At 34.1% G+C, this 22439-nt stretch overlaps 1 non-coding gene across 1 annotated transcript; it reads right to left on the minus strand.

The window, feature by feature from the left end:
• Positions 1–21175: 21175 nt before the first annotated feature.
• Positions 21176–21282, minus strand: LOC142871194 (U6 spliceosomal RNA). Its single transcript, XR_012919458.1, has one exon. It is a non-coding gene; the product is annotated as a U6 spliceosomal RNA (small nuclear RNA).
• Positions 21283–22439: the final 1157 nt, after the last annotated feature.

Genomic DNA, 22439 nt, shown 5'->3' on the forward strand with positions numbered 1-22439 from the left:
TGCAGGGTGTCCTTCCACTGGGGTGCCAATGAGCCCATGCAGAGATGCCAAATTCTGTTACTGAAAGTTCAGCACTTGTCCTCAAGGCTACATCAGAAGAATGAGGACAGGGGTTTGAAGAGAAAGAAAGGAAGTTTATTAATTTGCCGGCAAATGAAGAATATGGCAGACTTGCATCTCAAAGTACCACAGTCCTTCCTACAAGCAAAAATACAGAGCTTTTAAAAGCAGCTTTCAGCTTGGGGCTATTGCTGTTTAACTATAGTTGATGGTGCTGATTGACCACATCTCCTGTGAAGACAATCCCATGACCTCCACCTGGACAAGTCCTTTGAGCCATCTCCTTTGGTACAAAGAACAAAGGACACTCCTTTGCCCTTCTCATTATTAGCCTGGAGCAGGGATGCAGATTTTGAGTCCCAAAAAGGGTATGGAGGTGTTTTAAAAGAGATAGCTCATAAAACATTTTACACTCTTGGAGGCTGTTCCCTCTGTTACAAATATGTATATACATACACACATATTATCTCATAAATATCACTGTGTTATCATAAATATTAGATTATGAGATGGGGTCAACATGACTTTTACAGAATTTGTCATTCACTCCCCAAGATGTCAGAAAATTTTCAGGTAAGCTTTCATTCTCATTCTTATTATTGACTCTGATTTTCTACTTTTTTTGTAGTCTTTGTTCTGATTTATCACTATCTATACTTTAGATTAGTGGTTCTCCTCAACTTTTCTGGCACCAGGAACTGGTTTCATGAAAGATAATCTTTACACATATGAGGGGGTAGAAGCAGAGCTTAGGCAGTGAGTAAGTGATGGTAAGTAGCTGTAAATGCAATGAAGGTTTGCTCACTCACCTGCCACTCACCCCTTGCTGTGAAGTGCTACCCCTCCCCCATTTCCTAAGTTTCATGGAAGATGATTTTTCCATGGACAGGGGTGCAGGGGGTGCGGCCGAGGTCTGCAGCCCAGTCCCTAACATGCCACAGACTGGTTGGGGGTTGGGGACTGCAACCTTAGATTACACTCAAACAACAACAACCTTTTCTCCTGTATGGGCCCAATAGATTTCTCACACCATCAACGTAAGTACTTCTAAACCAGGACTGCAACACCATCAGAAAATTAATTATATATAAAAGTATAGGGTCATGGGTAAAGACTTACTAGTCTTCATAATAAAGAGCAAACCACATACATATCATATATTTCTTTTAGTTCTTTTAAATTTCCTTAAAGTCCTTTAAAAGTTTTTCTTTAAGTCTTTTTGGCTACCTTAACCACTGGGGCTGGGGCTATCTTTGCAATGAGTTTTAATATTTTTAGAACCGGTCTAGACCTCTATAACTGTTTTTATTCTCCATTACTATGCTTCTGTTGTCACTGCTCCTCTCACGATTTAATGGCCTTAGGGAACTCTAATTTATTCTTCCCACCACACCCCTTTCTCTGCTGAACAATTCAATTCAATCTAGCCTCAGTTCCTAAGTTCAGCAAAGAAGTCTACATTTAAGCATCCTAAAGCTTTTGATATATTCAATTGACCCAGAATGGTCTTCCTTTTCTATTTTCTTATAAAGGATTCACAAAGCTTAAAAAGAAGTCTTTTAAAATTAAAATGTTTTATATTGCTTCATAAAAAATGATTTGTTTACATGTTTTTTTAATGAAAGAGTTTTGCATGCCAGTGTCTTGAACTAATTTAATTAAACACTGAAATACATGTACAAATATTCTTATTTAATAATTAAGCAAACAAAATTCAGAGAGATTGAAAAATGTGCTCAAGATTTCACAGCTAATAGGTGCCTGGATTGAACTCAACATATAAATCCAAACACTATATTTCTCTAATGTTATGGATATTTCTCTAGCAATTTTTTGGTTCATATAAAAGTAATTGTATGATTTACCCATCAGAAATTTGGCAGGATGATGTCCAGAAGAAAACATGAACAATAGAATTAAAACATAGAAATTAGAGTGGTATCTTAAAATTGAAAAATAGAATAGCTCAGTAGGTTTGAGAGACTGATGGATTATAACATAATTTGTTTCCTGAATATTCCAATATGATGATGGTGTGATTTATGAAGGAAATTCACAGCCAGGGGTGAAACAAATGTTGAATGAGGGAGTGGGATCTCCAGAATATAAAGCAAAATCTCAGATATTTTTTTAATCAATCTATTCCTACTTATAGCTGGAAAACTGGCTCCTAAACTCTTAACCTCTGTGTAATACTGCCTCATATAATTTTAAATGAAGCACATGGCTTCAATAAACACTGAAGAGCACTTAAAGACCCACTAGGGAAAAATTATTAATGAGCCAATGAATTTTTAAAAACTTGGTAGGAGTGAAGTTTATTGATTTTGTGTGTATGAATGCTTGTGAAGCCACAGTTGCTGCTTTCAAAAGAACTCCTTGCAGAATGTAAGAAATTGTTGAGAGGTTCTTTTGCCTCTAGCATATTAGATAGTTTAGTGGAAGCCATCTCCTTTTTGGAGTCAGACAACTCTAGGTTTGAGCCCTAGCTTTTCTGCTGCTAACTAGGACACGACAGGCAAATTAGTGCTCAATGCCTCAGTTTTACTAGCTGTAAGAATGCAGGTGATAATACCTATCTCCACGGGTTGCTGGAAGGATTGATGAGATGATGCTCACCAAATGATTAGCACTGTTTTGTATATAGCTAGTCCTCAGTAATAATACATATACACTATCCTTCAATAGCTGTTTTATTGTATGCAGTATATAAACATGTTCCTTAAGGAACATTCTTGTCCTGGAATAAAAATATTCCAAATTGAACGAAGAGAATAGTTGCCTTTGAGGCATCAAAAAGACATAATGACATAATGAATAATTTGAGAATCTTAGTTTTTTAAAACTGTACCTTTACATGGCCACTATGAGGATATATGGATAATGACAATATTATAATGATTTTATTGAGCTATAATTGACATAAATAAACTGCACATATTAAAAGTGTACCTCTAAATAAGTTTTGACACCCATGGAACTTCACAGAAACAAGATTATAAACATATCCACCAGTCCTGAACGTTTCCATATGACCTTCTGCTATCTGTCTCTCTACTTCTTACCACTCCCCTTGGCTCCTGCCCATTCACCAGGTAATCACTAATCTGCTTCTATCACTATTGATTAGTTTTCAATTTCTACATATTCTACATGTAATCATACAAAATGTACAATTATTGTTTGTCTTTTTTTCACATAGTAACATTATCTTGAGATTAATCTATGCTGTTGTATGTATTAATAGTTTGTTCCTTTGTATGAATAAGTAGTATACCACGGTATGCATATACCAAAATTTGTTCATCCATTCTCATGGTGGTGAATGTTTTGGTGGTTTATAGTTCATCACTGTTAATAATAAAGAAAGTTACTGTGAACATTTGTATACAAGTCTTTGATAAACATATACTTTCAATTTTCTTGGGTAAATACCTAGGAGTGCACTGCCTATATTACAGCATTGGTGTATGTTTAACTTTTTTTTTTTTTGATATTGTAAAAATTTTTAATTGTGCCAACAGAATCAATTTTAAATAACATCTCTTTTGATTGTGTTTTAAATTTCCCTGATTTTTTTTTCTATAAATATATATATATTTTTTATTTCAGCATATTATGGGGGTACAGATTTTAAAGTTTCAATAAATGCCCTTCCCCCCTCCCCCCACAAGTCTGAGTCTCCAGCATGACCATCCCTCAGATGGTGCGCCTATCACTCGTTATGTATGTATATACCCGCCCCCCTCCCCAATACTCTATTACTGTAGTACCTATGTGTCCACTTAGGTGCTACTCAGTTAATACCAGTTTGCTGGAGAATATATCTGGTGCTTGTTTTTCCATTCTTGGGATACTTCACTTAGTAATATGGGTTCCAGCTCTAACCAGGAAAATATAAGATGTGCTATATCACCATTGTTTCTTAGAGCTGAATAGTACTGCATGGTATATATATACCACATTTTATTAATCCATTCTTGAATTGATGGGCACTTGGGCTGTTTCCACAGCCTTGCAATTATGAATTGTGCTGTTATGAACATTCGAGTGCAGGTGTTTTTTTTGTAGAGTGTCATTGCTGGGCATCTACCCATATGTTTAACTTTTGAAGAAACAGCAATACTGTTTCCAAAGTGGTTATACTCTTTCATATCCCCACCAGTAGTACATACAAGTTCCAGTTCTTTCACATTACTTTTCAACAGTTGGTATAGTCAGTCAGATTGTTTTAACCATTCTAGCTCTGGTTATATAACAATGTCTCATTGTGGTTTCAGTTTGTCTTTACCTAATTATAAATGATACTGAATATGTTTTCATATGCTTATTTCCTGTATCCTATATCTTCTTTGGTTATATATTCAAATTTCTGTACAGTTTTTTTTTAAAAAAATGAATGTTGTCATTATTGATACTGAGAGTTCTTTGTATGTTCCAGATATAAATCTTTCATTTTTTATATATATGATTTGTAAATATTTTCTCATAGTTGGTGGCTTGCATTTTCATTTTTTCAATATTGACTTTTTAAGAGTAGAAAATTTTAATTTTGATGAGCTTCAATTTGTCGACTTCCTCTTTTATAGTTTGTGCAACTTCTTGCTCAGGTATTCCTATTAATAGGAATTGTGGACAGGTAATCTGTGAAATGAAATGTCCAGATGGTCTATTTACTATGGACTATACTATGATAAAGAGTAGGATAGTTAATATAACAAGACCATAAATGTACATTGTTGTCCATTCCAAATTAATGCAAAATGTTTCTAATCCTCTCTTCTGATAGTATATAACAGAATGTTTTTGTCAGACCAATAGAGGCATGTCAGATCCCTGAGATAATGTTAATCTCTACTAGTACAAATACTACATCTATCATGGCAGATGCCATTGGGTTACTACAAAAGAATCTGAAGATTCAAAGTTTTCAAGTGCATGATGTCTAGGATTCTACTTCTTCCCTAGAAGCCCTGACATTAGGGCAATGAGCTACTGACTTTAAAATTCCACCTCTTCTAGAACTCTATTTTTCTTATAATTGTACTGTAAGCTGATCCTGAGCATTTTCTGCTTTCCTAATATAAGAATTCATGCTCTTTGTATGTTCAAAGGCCCTCTTGTTTTCACCATTTGCCATTAAGTGGTAATTAATCACTCTTAGTCCTTATCTTTCCCCTTCTCATTAATTGGTTCTGGGAAGAGCCATTCATTTCAATAATTCTCATGTTATCATTCATTCCACTTGTCCCAAATATCTGCCATGCAGGATCCATCAGTGTACACTTGCCATCCCATCCTAATTCACCACTAGTAAAACTGTTAAAATGCACTATTATCACTTAACAGGTGATATCAGTGCTTCATTTACCACCAGTGATGGGATCTGTGGGCCATTGGGTGATAGAGTTCTAAAATCCAATTTTAGAATCTGCTTCCTTGAATCACTTTTTGCACCAACTATCTCAAATAGAGTCTCTAGGAAACAGGCACCGAAACAGAAACTTTCATACAGGTAGTTTATTGAAAACAACACGTATAGGGTATTGAAATAAGGAAGATAAGACAGAAAAAAATATTTAATTATTATATAGCAACAACAAGGGTCTCTGCCAATCCCATGGAAAACTCTGAAGGTAGAAGTACTCTCAGAGTTATTTCAAATTGTTGGAAGGGGTGGGTATTTGTTAATTCATTTAAAATAATAGCAATAAACTCATTATATGTTAAAATAAACAATGTCTTTTCATGAACAATATATTTTACAGAAAAAAATTAGTGAGATTAATGAGGAGTGGCATTGTTTTATATTTTTGTAAATTTCTTTCTTTTCTGGTTTAATAGAGATAAGTTAGATTTAATCTGTTGTGATATGACATATCATGGAGGTTCTGGAAATTTCCACTGTAAATTCATGAGAGAAAAAAGTACAAAAGGCAAGGGACTGTGCAGAAGCTTTTTAATTTGATCAGGTCCCATTTATTACAATTTGATTCAGCAATCCCAAAAGGAAATTTACCAAAAGGAAAAAAAGACATTTTATAAAAAAGATGCCTGCATTTGAATGTTTATACCAGCATGATTCACAATTGCAAAGATGTGGAACCAACTCAAGTGCCCATCAATACATGAATGGATTAATAACATGTGCCATATGTTCACCATGGAGCACTAATTAGCAATAAGGAAAAATAGTGAAGTAATACCACTGTACAACCTGGATGGAGCTGGAGACCATTCAAATAAGTAAGGTATCACAAGAATGAAAAAACAAATACCACATGTACCCACTATTAAACTGGAGCTAAATTGATCAATACCTATGTGCACATATGGAAATAATATTCAGTGGAAATCAAGCAGATGAGAGGGAGGTAAAAGGGATGGGTAAATTCACACCAACAGGAACAATGCACACTATCTGTGGGATGGGCACTTATAACTTTGACTCAAATGATACAAAAGCAATTTATATAACCAAAACGTTTGTACACCCATGATATTCTGAAATAATAAATTAATAAATAAAATAAAACATTATATTTTTTTAAAAAGGCAAGAGATGTCCCAGTATTATTATGAAAATATTTTGGATTTTGGAGACACCCAGTAGTCCATATACCATCCATTGAGAGCTGCTAAAAAAGACCATGTTCTAATGATGAGAATAGTTGCTATGGTTGTTATTCTTTATAAACATGATCACATTAGTCTATCTCTTTCCATTCTTGCAGCTGGTTGGTTGAATGAACTTGTATTATTCTTTAGCAATGTTTCCAAATATTTTGATTCTCATCTCCATTTAGGCACAGATAGAATAGTATGTTTCTGTCCCCTTTGAAGTAAAGTATAAATATATATTTTGTTTTAGCTAATAAAATTGAGTAGTATATGTTGTATTCTGGGGAAGCTTAGGAGATGATGTATTTTGCTGCATTTTGTATTGTCTATCTTGAATCCCTGAGTGTTGACAATGACCATGGTGATGCACATTGGAAATGTAGTGTGAACAAGAAGTAAACCTCTTATACTGAGTACACTGAGACTGTGTGGATGTCTTTTAGTTTTTTATGGTACCATAACTTGTCCTATACAAACCAATTAGTATGTCATAGTGTGTGTGTGTGTGTACATGGATACACAGGTGTGGCCTTATCTCTCCCTGCCTCCTATCCTCCATAGATGTACCTGAACACTATTTTTAATATTTAGATTAGGTCCCAGTAGAACTTTAACCCAAGCCAAATATGGATATGAATATGGTATTTTGAAGTTTCACTTGTGTAGCACTTATTGAAGTAGTGCTTTACCTCCCATTAAAGTTTTTATTTCTTGGAGATGACTTATTTAGAAAGTCATACAAAGATAAGAAATGATTGTCAGAATAGGAATTTTACATTCCATGTATATGTATGAAAAATCATCTAATGCTTTCAAGATCCATCATCATTTCTAACACTAGACAATTAATAATTATTCAGAGAGGACAATTGTGTGATTTGCTAATATATGAATAACTTATGTCATATTTTATATGTATTATTTGGGGATAAATTAAGAGGTGCTAGCATTTTCAGCACTTTAAAGAACAAATAATACAGAATAATGGCACTTTATAAGACATTTTAAGATAAATTGCAAAATCTCTTAATGATTTAAAAAATATAAATGGCTTCAATGATACTAGATGGTGATTCTTCCTCTATTGCCTTTCTGTGTGAACTTACAAATGCACAAGAACGGGGTGATGAATAAATTGGATCTACTTTGTGAATGTGTGGGGGTGTGTGTGTGTGAGAGAGAGAGAGAGAGAAACAGAGAGAGAACAAGTGCTAAATGCAACAATGTAACCCTTCTTATGTTATCTCATGATCATGGCTGAGTTTCTGAAGGTCAAGAGTAATACAGTGGAAGCCAGGTACTCCAAATCCTGATATTACATGCTAGAATGTATAAGCATGTCTTGACAGAAGATTGTGAAATTGGTATAGCCAGCATCAGTCCATCAATGACCTTGAAGATGTATAAGAGAATGCAAAGTATTGGTTGAGCAATTGAATAACCCAGAGTAGTTCTTTCTTTGGATGAAGAAATTTGGGGGCTGAATTTCCAAACCTTCCCATGGTCTGGGTGAAGGGTGTGTGCGAATAATCCTCCCTCATCTTAGGAGTCCAAAAGGACCACCTGGAGAACTTGATATATATTTCCTGAAGTGTCAGGGGGCTGGTATCTCTCATCCTGAAAAGTCTGAAAATTAGAGTCAGCACTTAACAAGCCACCTGAGATAGAAAAGAAAAGAGGGCTGTTTGTGAATCCCTTCACTTTCAGAGTGAAAGACAATGCAAAGTTGCATGTATAAAGAACATGAGTATGATGTCTTTCCTGGGAAGACACCTGAATGAGGCAACCTTGAATGGAGTTCTGTCCAAAAGGACAGTACAAGGGACAAGGTAAATCAACCAGAGAGGGACTTCCGAAACCAGGCAACAGAGAGAGAAAACATAAGTGGTAAGAGGATGCATGGATGGTTTGCTTCAAAGAAACGTAGATGAGAGACAGCAATTTGGAAATAGAAAGAAAGGTCACCTAACACTCCTCCTCCAAGACTAGACAGAATTATGCACTGGGATCTTTTAGACTCAGAGGATTACAAACACAGTTTATACATATACAATTTAAATAAAACCTCATGGCTCCTTACCTCTGTCCCTTCTAAATACTGCTGTGGCATTGGAGGGACCAATATCGCAGTACTTGAGTAGTGGAGAAGATTGAAGGAAAAAGAAAGAGCTCTTAGCACTCATACCACCTACAGGCATACAAAACTAAAGAGGATTAGAGCTGGGGCCCAGAGAAATCTAAAATTGAAGGAAATTCTCCAGGTTTGTTGGTATACTGGGCTGAATTGTTTTAGCTATATCTAGAAGGAGGCATTTCATTAATTTCCTAAAAATGATGAGAGACTGAGATTTGATCCAGGGAAAGGGAAAAATGGATTCAGAGGAAAGGGATGCAAGGGCAGCGGTGAGGAGAAAATTGTTGCCCCTCCCCAAATAAGCAGGGCAACTTAAAAGTCATGTGTACTAATAACCTGATGAAAATATTCATTTTAAAAACAATGGAATTATTAATTGAATGTATTGACCTCCAAGTCCATAAATAATTGTGGCAGCTACCTTTAAATTTTGTAATTCAACTGTACTTTTAACTATACTAAAATATCATATTTCATAATCATTTTTGAGATACTTTCAAAGTTTAAGAGAATTCCACTTTGGCCTGGTTTTATATTCTTTAAGAAAATTTCAGTTTAAACTTCTATTTTCCATTCTAGGAGAACAGATTTTTATACCACTACTCTGTGTTATGTATTTTGAGCCTTTTATCACCAGGGTTTCTTCTTTGATATCCCATAATTGATATCATTCAGTTACTAGGAGTAAGAGAGAGACATCTCACAGAAAATTGTAAGAGAATGAAATGAATGGAAATCATCCCTTAATATAAAGAACCTTTATTGTTCTCTACATCATTAGATGCAGCATTCTAAAATTGAAGCAATATTCCAGAATAAAAGCAATTCATAACCAGTACATATAGCCAAGGAACATTTTCTTTTCTCCAAATACTGTCCTTACCAAAAATACTATTTCTATGTTCTACCCCATTTAGTTTCTCTGCAGACATTTTGAATTAGCAGAAGAAATTAGTTAGGATACGAAAGAAGTCATACTGTTTTTTTTTGTTTGTTTTTTTAACCTTCATTGGCACTAACAAATCCTGTTGTGTATAAATGAGCTTAAAAATCTCTACACAATTAGCTTTCCATTTTACCTTAAATGTTTTAGTTCAGATTGTTGGCTAATCAAGCTGGTAAATTTAAATAGAGTGTATACATAATTGTTTATGAGTAATATTATAAAAAAGCAGGGCAGATAGCACTGTACCTGTATTACTGCTATAATAAAATAAACAGTGATATCAGCATTGCATCCATTTAGGTGTAATTGTACAAATTGCTAACTAATCAGATGAGAAACACAGTACTTGAAAAAACAATGTTCTTCCTGTATACTATTACCTTTGTGCATTAATATATGCGTAAGAGATTTTTAGGTTGCAACAATAGGAAACTATGAAGATGGATTTAAAAAAAAACATTTTTGTTATAAGAAAGTGAATTTACCTGCAATAATAGGCTCTAGGCACTTCATTAAAAATGCAAAATTGGGCAAATGCATAATATTCTCTGAGAAAAAAATACAGTTCTGTTTATCAAGCCAGATTCAGTTATTAGCTCAGAGGATTTCAAAATGCTCTATACAACAGGCCCTCAGCTAGAGTTGTACAAGGTTGGCAGAAAGACATGTGAAATTTTTAAGAAGTCAAGCTGAAAATTTATGAGCATGAGAGGAAATGACATGTTTTCATCATTCTATAAATTTTATTTTACTTCATGTTTTATGAACCCTAGTGTGGATTCAACAATCTCCCTTTTCCAGTGAAAGTTTCTATTAGAGGAATGCTTGAAGAGGTAGAAGAAGGAGCAAAAATTATGATAGAATAATTATTTGAATAGTTCATATTTTTTGTTTCTGCCTACTTGTTTTTGATGAAATCCTACTCCTCCAAGGAATTAAACATATGCTGTGTATATGTATATGGGTTTATGTTTGTGAATGTGTGCATGTGTGTTTATGCATATGCGTATACTTAGAGCTGACAATGCTATTAGCCTGTAAAAAATAGCACAAAATCCAGCAAATTACTTGCTTTTTTTTCGGAATGAATAAAGAGTTAACTAAGTTGGCAGTTTTCTATTGAGATATTCATGCATTCCATACATATTTGTTTAGCACTAACTATGTTCCAGCATTGCTGCTGCTTACATTCTAATAGTTTGTCTGGTATAATTTCTCCAAAAGGCGGTCCCTAATTTCTCCACATGTGGTTGGATTGCTCTTATTCTAAAAAAGCATAGCTGATAAAAAATTACATTTATCCTTGATGCAGCCTCATTTTATCTTCTATACTTGTGGACTAATTTATCTAAAATTAGCTCTTCTATCTCTAACTTGGGAAGAATTGTGTGGCATTAAGCATAGGTGAGTTACAACTATACATTAAGAAGAATAAATGATAATTGTGAAAATGTATGAGTTTCTTTAGTCATTTTGATACTCAGACCATTAATATACTCCATGATCTTTCTATTGAGTAGAAGATGTATGAGAATAAAAGTATTCATGAATTTAAGGTGAAAGCTGGATTTGAGAGATAGCTCCTTCAGACATGATATTGGCAAAGTTGATGTGACTTTCTTTAAGTCATTTGTCTTTCTGAGTCACATATAATGATCCAGGAATTGGGGATTACAGCAAAATCAATGTTACTTTAAATATTAGTATAATGTACAAAATTTTGTTGTGATTATAACATGAAGCATTGTGATTCTTGACACTGTTAGTAATTAAATGCAGAGTTTTCACAGATGACATTACTTCCCAGCTAAGGTCATAGACATCCCAGTGATTGGACTTTCTTATCACTTTGAAATGATCTCTGCTTTTGACTTGATATTAACACACCTTTGCCTTGTCCCTATACACATATGGTTCAAAATATGCAAATTAATAAAAGAATTTAGAGGTGCAGATGTATATATGTTTGTGTGTGTGTATATGTGTGTGTGTGTGTCTATGCATAATTTTTATTTTAAATTCAACTTTCCTGACATCATAACTTTCATATTACCATTGGCACATACTAATTCCTAATACTGGACATTCGGTCCAGAATCACAGCTTGTTGAGTTGGAGGAATTCCCTATAGACTCAGAGTCAGCATAGAAAACTGAATGAGTTATGGATTTCTTCTTAAGTTCTTGGGCATAGCTTCTGTGAATAAAAGTATTACTTAAACCTGCAACATTTAAGCAGCCCTGCCTCACATCAAGGATGACAGGGGGTAGATCAAACAAGAATGTCTCCAACAATAACACTACCAGCTGCAATATCTAATTGTAGCCTTCATGTTTTTAAAATGTCTTAGAGAATTATTATTAAGTTTAATGTCTATGAACTTTTCAATGATTTAATTTGGTAAAAGTGTTGAAAAAGAGTTGGAGATATAGATATCTCAGTTAAGACGTGAGTCAAATTATAAAATTTGCTTAGGTCAATCAACCATAAGAAATAAAATGTGAAAGTCTAGACTTGATTGGAGTCAGTGCTTGACTCAAGGGCTATTTTTTTAGTCATTAATAATTCCATTTTGTATTCATAGACACCCTGTTGCTCACAGAAAGCTACCATATTTAAAATCTAAAGTTTTAAGCTTCAGTAACTTTTAACACATTTCTCTATTAGGAAAAAAGTATTTTAAATTTCATATGCACATTGAAGAACATGATTTTTACTTATATGGTACTATTGTTATATCTGCTAAGCACTTTAAGAATATAAATTAATATTCTTTTTATATATTTTCAGTTAAGTTCTTATTCTCTTAACAGGGAAATAGGGGACTGGAGCAAATTTCTCAGATCAAATCTTATCAGTTTGGAATTTTCCACATTCTATGGCTAATCTACTCATATATTTTTTCCTAAATTATTTCTTTCTTTACTATTATGTAACTACAACACAGCTGAAGGTATTCTCTTTGATGATCTTCCTTTGATCAGTTTCCCCCCTAATGTTAATGATTGGAGAAAAAGATACTTCTGAAATAAAAACATTTTTTTCTATTGTAAACACTTGTTTGCAGATCCCAGTCTATTGTCATAGGAAACAGAATGAATGTTGCTTTGCAAAGTGTACTTCTACCCTAATTTCTAATTTACATTCTGTTGTAAAATTCTTTCCCTGCTATCTCACTATTCTTGGGTGCTACAGGAACAGGATGTGACTAAGATCCAACTGATTAGCAGGCATTCCAAGTACTTCTGAAAACTCTTAGATAGGCTGCAAGAAATCTCTAGTTGAAATTCAGCTTCTTTCTTTTTTCACTTACACCAAGAATCTTGAAGGAATGACTGCCAGCAATATGGTTTATTGAATTGAATGGAAGAAAAATTTTTGAAGACTTTTCTCATGGCTAAGAGATATGTACTTTGACATGTCCTGGAAAGATCTGAAATATCTCCTAGGTGAAAAGTGAGTTAAAAATAATTTGTGGTCCTGTATATGTTAGAAAATATAGCATTTAATTTTATATCTTGATTGATAGAAGTGCAAGCAAAATGATTTTAGATCCTCTTGGTGTCTGCACAATTATTATGAAATCAGAGGATGAGAACAATACATAAATGTTTCTGAAGGTTATACCATTAAAAACAGTCTACTGAAGAAGATAACAACAGAGAATTGCTTAGCATCCTCAAGAAAATTTAAAAATAGGAAATTAAAAATCATAAGAAGGAAATTAACTGATATTAATGGATAGCTATCAGATGTAAGAAAGTTTTAGGAAAACTAAAGAGGTAAGAAGTGAGCTTATCTTGGAAGTATTAAGAACTAGATTTGATCCTACAAAATCAAATCAGTAGTTAAGATCATCTTCAAGAATGTTGAAACTAATCCAATAGTGAAAGCAATGTGAGCAAGAATGAACTATATTTGGTACAATATGAAAATACATGATTTTGGAAGTTGCATGTACCTATGGAAGAAATTAATAATAATACAGTTGAAATAAAAAAGAAAAGACTAAGGAAAATATTGAAAGACTAAATCACACAAAATTTTTTATGTGCCTGAATATCAAAAAATACTTTATTATAAACCAAACTAAAACTCATACATATGTGACAGGTGTCAGAGAGAAAACACTTTGAATATGCAATGAACTCTTCATGTCCATGGGTTAAATTTTTGGAACATTGTAAGGATAGAGAAAAATTATTATATGTATTATTTTACACACACACAGCACAGTCATTTTATGTGTATGCATGTGTGTGTATGAAAGAAATATAACAGTCTTATACATTAATTATCTGATTATGATGGATTTATTGGCATTTAAGTTATATTTTTCCCAATTTTCTACAACATAAAAGCTGAATAAACTGAATAATTTTATAGTCCAAAAAAGAACCACACACAAACCGATGTTATTCTTTTTAAAAGATGAGCATATAGTTAAAGTGAAAAATTTACATTAGCAAATTTATAATGGATGTAGAGCAATTTTCTTTAAAGGTCAATCTACTTATTCTTTTTCCTAATTCAATCAAAGCTTGTTGGTATTTAGGTGAGCTTGACTGTGTAAAGGATATTTTGGAAGAATATGTGTTTTGCCAACCAGTTTTAGCAAAAAGATTTCCCATTCAATATACCAAGCCTGGGACATCCCTAACTTACAGCCACATGAACCTTCTTCAGCTTTTTACCCCCTCCCCTTCACTTTTACAATCTTCTTCTCTTGTCACTTTACATTCTTACTCTAAACTATGGTTTTATAGTCAACTAATTTGCAAGAGAAAATGAATGTTCAGAAAGTTTTCACCCCAAGTACACATTTTAATGAAGTCCAGGCATCTGAAAACTGAAGATATCCATTCAATGAAGCTCCAGGCAGGTGTCAGTCAAGATATCTTCATGCTTGATTGTTTTAAGTAGCTCACAGAGCAATAGACAGTACTCCACTGAAAACAAAGAATTTGCTGAAATACAGGTGTCACCTTGAAGTGCTAGGGGCAGGCTGTGAATACACTCTCTACATTTTTTTCTGTGTCTGTTTCAAAAATACCACAGCCACACCATTACCCTTGGGAGAGAAAGACCAAAGGCACAATACAGAATTGCTGATTAACTGGAAGCCCAAGGAGACCCAGGAAAGGTACAAGAGACACTGCAGGCAGCTAAATAAAGATCAGCTGCACCAGTAGCATTTCTCTAGGAATGTTTCCAGTCTTGAAATACTCTTGAACTTGATTATCAAAGTCACTCTCCTCAGAAATCTCGTCAAGGCATCTTGGCTACACCTGGATTGTCTATGAATTTTGATGAACACTGAAGAAAAATGAAACAAGTGAGACAAGAATAAAAGCTATGGAGTTTTGCCCACTTCACACATTTGCCATTCTTTTTAAACAGTGTTTCTTTAAACAGCCCAAAAGCTTTGCAGGAGACATTTGTCTAAGTTTTTGGTTTGTTACCCTGTACTTTCATTTTTCATGGGCATTTATTCAGATGATAAAGTCTCTTTTCTCTATTTCTCTCATTTCTGTTACCAGGTAACACTGTTATTACCAGTGGTAACGGTATGACTTTTTTTCCAGCTTTAAATAGCTTATTTCCTTAGTCCAGAAGGTAGAGATTAGATCTCATGTCTTTGTATCCCCGGAGAGCTGCAGTCCCCAACCCTTGTGCCGAAGACCAGTACCAGTCTGTGGCCTGTTAGGAACTGGGCCACACGGGAGGAGGAGTGACCGGCGGGGCAAGCAAGTGAACCTCCATCTGTGTTGACAGTCACTGTGTCCCATCACCCCCAGATGGGACTCTCTACGTACAGGAAAACAAGCTCAAGGCTCACACTGAGTCTGCATTATGGTGAGTTGTATAATTATTTCATTGTATATTACAATGTAATAATAGAAATCAAATGCACCATGAATGTAATGTGCTTGAATCATCCTGAAACCATTCCCCTCCCCCACCCCTTTGCCCATGGAAAAATTGTCTTCTATGAAATCCATCCTTGGTGCCAAAAAGGTTGCAGATCACTGCAGTAAAGTGTCTGGTATACAGAGAAGAAACAGTTGCTGACTGACTGTTTAAGAAGATGAGGCATATTGATATGCTGCACAAGCACTTGTTATCACAGCACATACCAATGTAAAGGGAAAAACCACTCAGATTATTTAAGATGAATATGCATCCCTTCTTTCTTGGATAGAACTTCTAGGTTATACTTTCTTCTGCTTATTTAGTGTTTCTAGAACAACCACATGGTAACCATGGGAACACTTTGGGTAGCACCAGTACTGAAGAACTAATGTGCAAACTTAGGGAAGTTCAGATGCCACTTTTATGAGAGCGCCTTTGCTTAATTCTGTCTCAAGTGTGTTTGTCACAGTCTAGTTCATTCCTTTGTTATAAGAAGTTTCTACTCATTTCAAATTTGTATTCAAATAGTATCAGTATGAATTAAATGTCAGAAAAAGGTGCAAAGGCTAGAGGTGGTGCTTAGACCATAAAAGTATAATGTTTAAGTGCACATCCAAAAGAAAGTGGGAAGCAGAAGCATGAAATTTTGCTAACATACCATAAAAAAGAGATTGACAACCCAGTAATGCAATACAACAGCTACACCCAGTGTTCTTGCTGGCTTCTTCCTCCATGGATGGCCAGATTGCCTTATTCATCACCACCAATAAATATTTATTAGACATCCATTAAGTACCCTATATGTAAATATGGATTCATAACAACATCATATTTTGCCTTGTCTCCTTCGTAAGTAAATTTTGAAAAGGTCTAGTTAATCTGAATTTTAGAATTACTCCATTGTTAGCCAATTTGTACATTTTTAATTCCTTCTTGATTTATTTAGTATAGTGAGTGACCTTTAGATTAAATGAAAAGGAACAGATACAAATATTGAAGAAAAGATACATTTTTCTCCTTTAGATAGGAAGGTAAATAAAATATAATAAGAGCCACTTCCACATCAATACCTCTTTATAAACCAACTAAAAAAAGGGGATTTTTGTTTGTTTAAAATAAATCATATAAGGCCGGGCGTGGTGGCTCACGCCTGTAATCCTAGCACTTTGGGAGGCCGAGGCAGGCGGATTGCTCAAGGTCAGGAGTTCGAAACCAGCCTGAGCGAGACCCTGTCTCTACCAAAAATAGAAAATAAATTAATTGACCAACTAAAAATATATATACAAAAAATTAGCCGGGCATGGTGGCGCATGCCTGTAGTCCCAGCCACTCGGGAGGCTGAGGCAGGAGGATCGCTGAGCCCCGGAGATTGAGGTTGCTGTGAGCCAGGCTGATGCCACGGCACTCACTCTACCCTGGGCAACAAAGTGAGACTCTGTCTCAATAAATAAATAAATAAATAAATAAATAAATAAATAAATAAATAAATAAATAAATCATATAAAATGGGGCATACTTTTGCTCTTCTAAAGATTGGAAGAATACGAGAGCATCCACACATAATAAGGGATCTCTAAAAAACCAACTTCTGAGATCACATTAGCACCCGATCTTGTCCCAGCCATATTATATAGGATAATTGAATTGTTTAATTTGCAACTGGATTGTTTTAGTTGCTCCTTCCATCACTCAGTATTGAATGATACTTAACTCCCGTAAGAATAATTTGAAAAAAAATTCTATCTTTGCTTTATACTGAGCTGAGCCTTGTTGCTTTATAATGAGTAAATAAACAATCTAGCACTTTAATCAGTGTTGTTATACACCTGAAAACTGCTATGTAAACATGTCTATGCTCTGCAGCATATACCACTTTCATTTTCTATGGTAAATGTTTTATTAGATTGACATGTGAGAAAAAAACCCCACAAACTATAGACCATTTTCTTTGAGATGGCACGAACTAGATATTAGCGTTAGTTCTCTGGAATGCTGAAGATCCTATAAGATTGGGATGAACATAATACGCACTGCAAAAGCAAAATTAAAAAAAAATACGGGATCCTGATACAGTTCTGATTATAGTGGGTGTAGCTTTAGTGATTGTGCCAAAGCAAAATATAGGAAGATATTTTCCTGTGCAGACTATTAGGTGATGGAGACTTTTCCCTCTCTTCAGGAAATCCAATTAGTAGGATTGAGCATCATAACTGAATTTAGGCAGTCTTATTTTCAGTATATTATACCAAACCAAAATTATGATATTTAAAAATTTTATTATTAATTCAGGGAAAATTGGCAGCAGTGATAAAACTATGATTAAAATGTATTAAATAATACTATTTTGAAATGAAGAATAATATCCTGATAATATAATAATGAATAAAATAATTATTATGTATCAACAATGGCTAGCAGTAACATTGTCAAGGGTTAAATTTTGTCATGTTTACAAGTTCACTTTTTACCATGAAAACTTTTAAAAACTAGCGCACATTAAGTTTTAACCTTGTTTTTTTTCATGATTTAAAAATTTATTCACAGGGCATAAAATAGGCAATGATAGCAATATCCCTGGAATATGCCAAGGGAAAATGAAATGAAAATAACAGGTCTGTCATTCAATTAAATAAAACATAAAGCTCAGAAAATGAATAGATAATTCAATATTTTATTTGAAAAGTACATTGAAATATCATTTATTAAATTATGACTGTAAGAATTTATTCAAAGAATTCCTTTCAGAAAAATTATATGGTGGTTTGTTGCATATATACACACACCTTTCTACCAGTGTGATTTGCATTGATTAAAATTCGATATATTTTATGCTTTATGTTATTGACTTTTTGTAGTTTTGGAGCCAAAGTCCAATTTTATTGAAAATATAATTTTAGGCCAAATGCAGGTGAAATGCACACGCAAACTAGTTTTCATGCCTTCTGGGATTTGTGTTTTATTCATGGACAGTCCTCTTATCTACAATCATATAGAGATCATGCCCTTAAAGGAAATATTGACCATATTATCGTTGGTTTATTTCTTAAATTAAACATGGAAATTCTTAAAATGAGTAAATAGTTTATCATCCCTTTCTTATATATTATCTAAATTTCCTTATGTATCAATGCAGAATTATAGGATTCTATATGTGGATTCTGACACGAGAAACTAAAATCTCTAAATACTATTTTGTTTTCTATTGTTTTCAGTGGAATTTAGGAACAATCTTAGGCTTTAGACTGAGGAAATCTGGTGTGAGTCCTACCTCTCTAAATAACTTAATAATTTTAGTTAATAACTTTACTGAGCATCAATTTCCTTAAACTTTAATATTGGAATAATAGTACCAATCTTTTACCAATGTTATGAAATTTCAGAGATGAAAAAATTATTAAGCCTCTGATACAGCAAGCCTTCAGTAAGTGGTAGCTATTAAAAAGAGATCTTTATTTAGTAAATGCAAAGAAAATGTAATTCTTTAAGTTTTGAAAACATTTTCTAACTCATTACATTCCAAGCTGTCTGTAAAAGTGGTTGTATGAGTCTGTGAAGCAGTGTAGTTGCCTAAATGGCATTAATGAACCCAGAAATGTAAATGGCTTCATTATAAATTCTCAAAGCATATAAATAAATCTATACACACACACACACACACACATATATATATACACACACACATATACACATCTTTGTATGTATATATATATATATTTTTTTTTCCCCAAATATCTGTGTTTTCAGAATTTTAACACCTGGACAGGCAATAAAAACAGAGATGGAGGCCAAACTCCAAACTCCAACTGAAAGCCCTGGGGCCATCTTACAGATAGGTGAGAACTTGAAGTGTGAGGATGAGCTCTCCCTGCATTAGCTCTTAGCCTCCTCATATCAGACGAGACATATTAGAAGAGAAGGGCAAGTAGGAGCCTAGAGAGTGAAAATCCATACCCACCCAAACTGCATTTGTTTCCCAAAGACCCCAAGAAAGAAACAGATTCAATGCAGCATACGCTAGACCATACAGGCTCCTGTCCTTGGTAGAATGAATATAAGGTTGAGGAGTAGGTGCTCTGATTGTTCATAATTCACAGACAAATGGGATTTCTTTTATAGTAAAAATAGTAGTGAAAACATCAAGAACACTGTAAATGTATTTGAGACATGATTTCTTAACAACAGTAGTCATGCCTGGGGGATTTAAAGACATCTATGACTTACAATCTCAAAATTTTAGTTTTCATTAACTGGATTGAAGAATCAAACCTTCTTCTAACTTGCCTTTCTGGATACTTCCTAGTAAGTTCTAAACTTAGTAGACCATCACTTCATGTTGTAAATTTACTCCATTTGTGTTAATGAATTCTTCCTTACCACAGTAATTTATTAATTATTAACAACCTTATTGATTTACATTGTTTTTACCTCGAGAGCCCATGCCACCAATAACACCTTTAACATTCAAAACACATATACTTATCTAAGGACTATGAAGATGGAAAATAATTCTAAACAGATTTGAGACTCCAAATTTCCACTCCACGCTTATTCATCATTGATCTTGTCCATTCATGGCTCACTTGTCTTTAAATATCTTACACAAATAGACTTGGCTTGGCCCTACTTTTGTATTATTCTTTAAGCTACTATTAAAGCAGCTCTAACCCCTTTCCCCTCTCCATGTGTTTCATTTCCCCTTGAATCTAAAATGAAAGTAAAACATTGTTCAATGCCTTTATTCTAGTTCTGGGCAAAAAGTGAGGGATCAGTAGATTCTTATTAATAGATGGCCTTGTTCCTCACTGAGTGATCTATTCTTTTTCTCAACAGTGGTGTCTATAAATTTCTACTAAAAAATTCTTACCCCTTTTCCTTCCTTCATTTTGTTCTTAGAAGAAAAAAAAAAAAAAAAAAAAAACCTTCCTTCCTTTTTCCCTGTATAGGTAGAAAATAATCATGTGATATAAGAAGTTTAAATAAAATGTTGAACTTTGAAAACAATCATAAATGAAAATTTAACTATGAAACTTGTCTGTTGGGAATTTATTAATTTAAATTTCTTTTGGAATTGTTGGTGGAAAAATAGAGAGCATTAGTTTTCACCATAATAGTATGTATAGAAACCATTCCAGAATATATACTATGAACCTGCTTCAGAAATCCTCTTAGATTAGTAAGTTTCCTTGAGAAAAAGCCCTTAGAAAAAACTTAGGAATAGACTATTAGAACTTTATGAATAAATGTCAACAAAACATAAGCAATTCCATTAGTGGCTTTTTGTTACTTCACTGAGAGGCAAAAAAAGGTACTGCTTGATTCTGGTACAAAAAGGAAAGGGAAGAAAGAGTGACACCAAAGAGACTCTATGTGGGTAGTGCTTATGTGACATGAAGGTTCAAAATAAAAGGTGCCGGTTGTGTGGACAGGGGATTTTTTTGTTTGTTTGTTTGATTAACAATGAATTTTAATAGTGTATATATGAAGCTAAAAAAAAACACAAAAAAAGTATGTAACGCTTTACGAATTCTTATGTCATCCTTGCGCAGGGGCCCTGCTAATCTTCTCTGTATTGTTCCAATTTTAGTATATGCGCTGTGGAAGTGAGCACAGGACAGGGGACATTCTAAGAATGAATTTAGACTAGGTGCAGTGATTCGCACTCATTATACTAGTACTTTGGGAGGCTGAGGCAAGAGGATAGCTTGAGGCCAGGAGTTTGAGACTAGCCTGAGACCCTGTCTCTACAAAAAATGGCAAAAAAAATTAGCTGTGCTGTCGTCACAGCTACTCAGGAGGCTGAGGCAGAAACATGGCTTGGGCCCAAGAGTTAGAGGTTGCAATGTTTATAGCAGTGCAATTCCTAATCATAAAGATGGGGAAACAACCCAAGTGCCCATCAATACATGATTGGATTAATAAAATGTGGTATATGTATACCATGGAGTATTGCTCAGCCATAAAAAATGGTGAACCTTTTGTAACAACCTGGATGCAACTGGAGACCATCCTCCTGAGTGAAGTATTGCACGAAAGGAAAAACAAACATCACATGTACTCACCATTAAATTGGAACTAAATGACCAACACTCATATGTACATATAGTAGTAAAATTCAGTGGAAATCAAGCAGGTGGGAGGGGACACGAGAGGATGGGTAAATTCTTACCTAATGGGCACAATGCATGCTATATGAGTGATGTACACACTTATAACCGTGACTTAAATGGTAAAAAAGTAATTCCTGTAGCCAAAACGTTTGTGCCCTTGTAATATTCTGAAATACAATACACTACAATACAATGCAATACAATATAATGTAATACAATAATAATTTGAGGTTATAGTGAGCCATGATGATGTTACTGTACTCTAGCCTGGGCAACAGAGCAAGATTGTCTCAAAACAACAACAACAACAATGACAACTTGTAAATTACTTTTTATCGATATTTATGAGCAAAGGCTAATTTTTTCATTTGTCTTTGTCATCTGATTTATTTCATCAGTGTTTAGTAGTTCTTATTGTAGAGATCATTCATGTCCTTAGTTAAATATATTCCTGGGTATTTTATTTTCTTTGTAAATATTGTAAATGGTATTGAGTCTTCAATTTTACTCTCAGAGCTTGATTGTTATTAGTATACAGAAATTCTACTGATTTGGGTACATTGATTTTGTAAGCTGAGACTTCGCTGAATTTATTTATGAAATCTAGGAGTCTTTTGGTGGTGTCTTTAGGGTTTTCTAGGTACTACATCATATCATC

Source organism: Microcebus murinus, chromosome 5 (assembly GCF_040939455.1).
Source record: "Microcebus murinus isolate Inina chromosome 5, M.murinus_Inina_mat1.0, whole genome shotgun sequence".
NCBI classification, from domain to species: Eukaryota; Metazoa; Chordata; class Mammalia; order Primates; family Cheirogaleidae; genus Microcebus; species Microcebus murinus.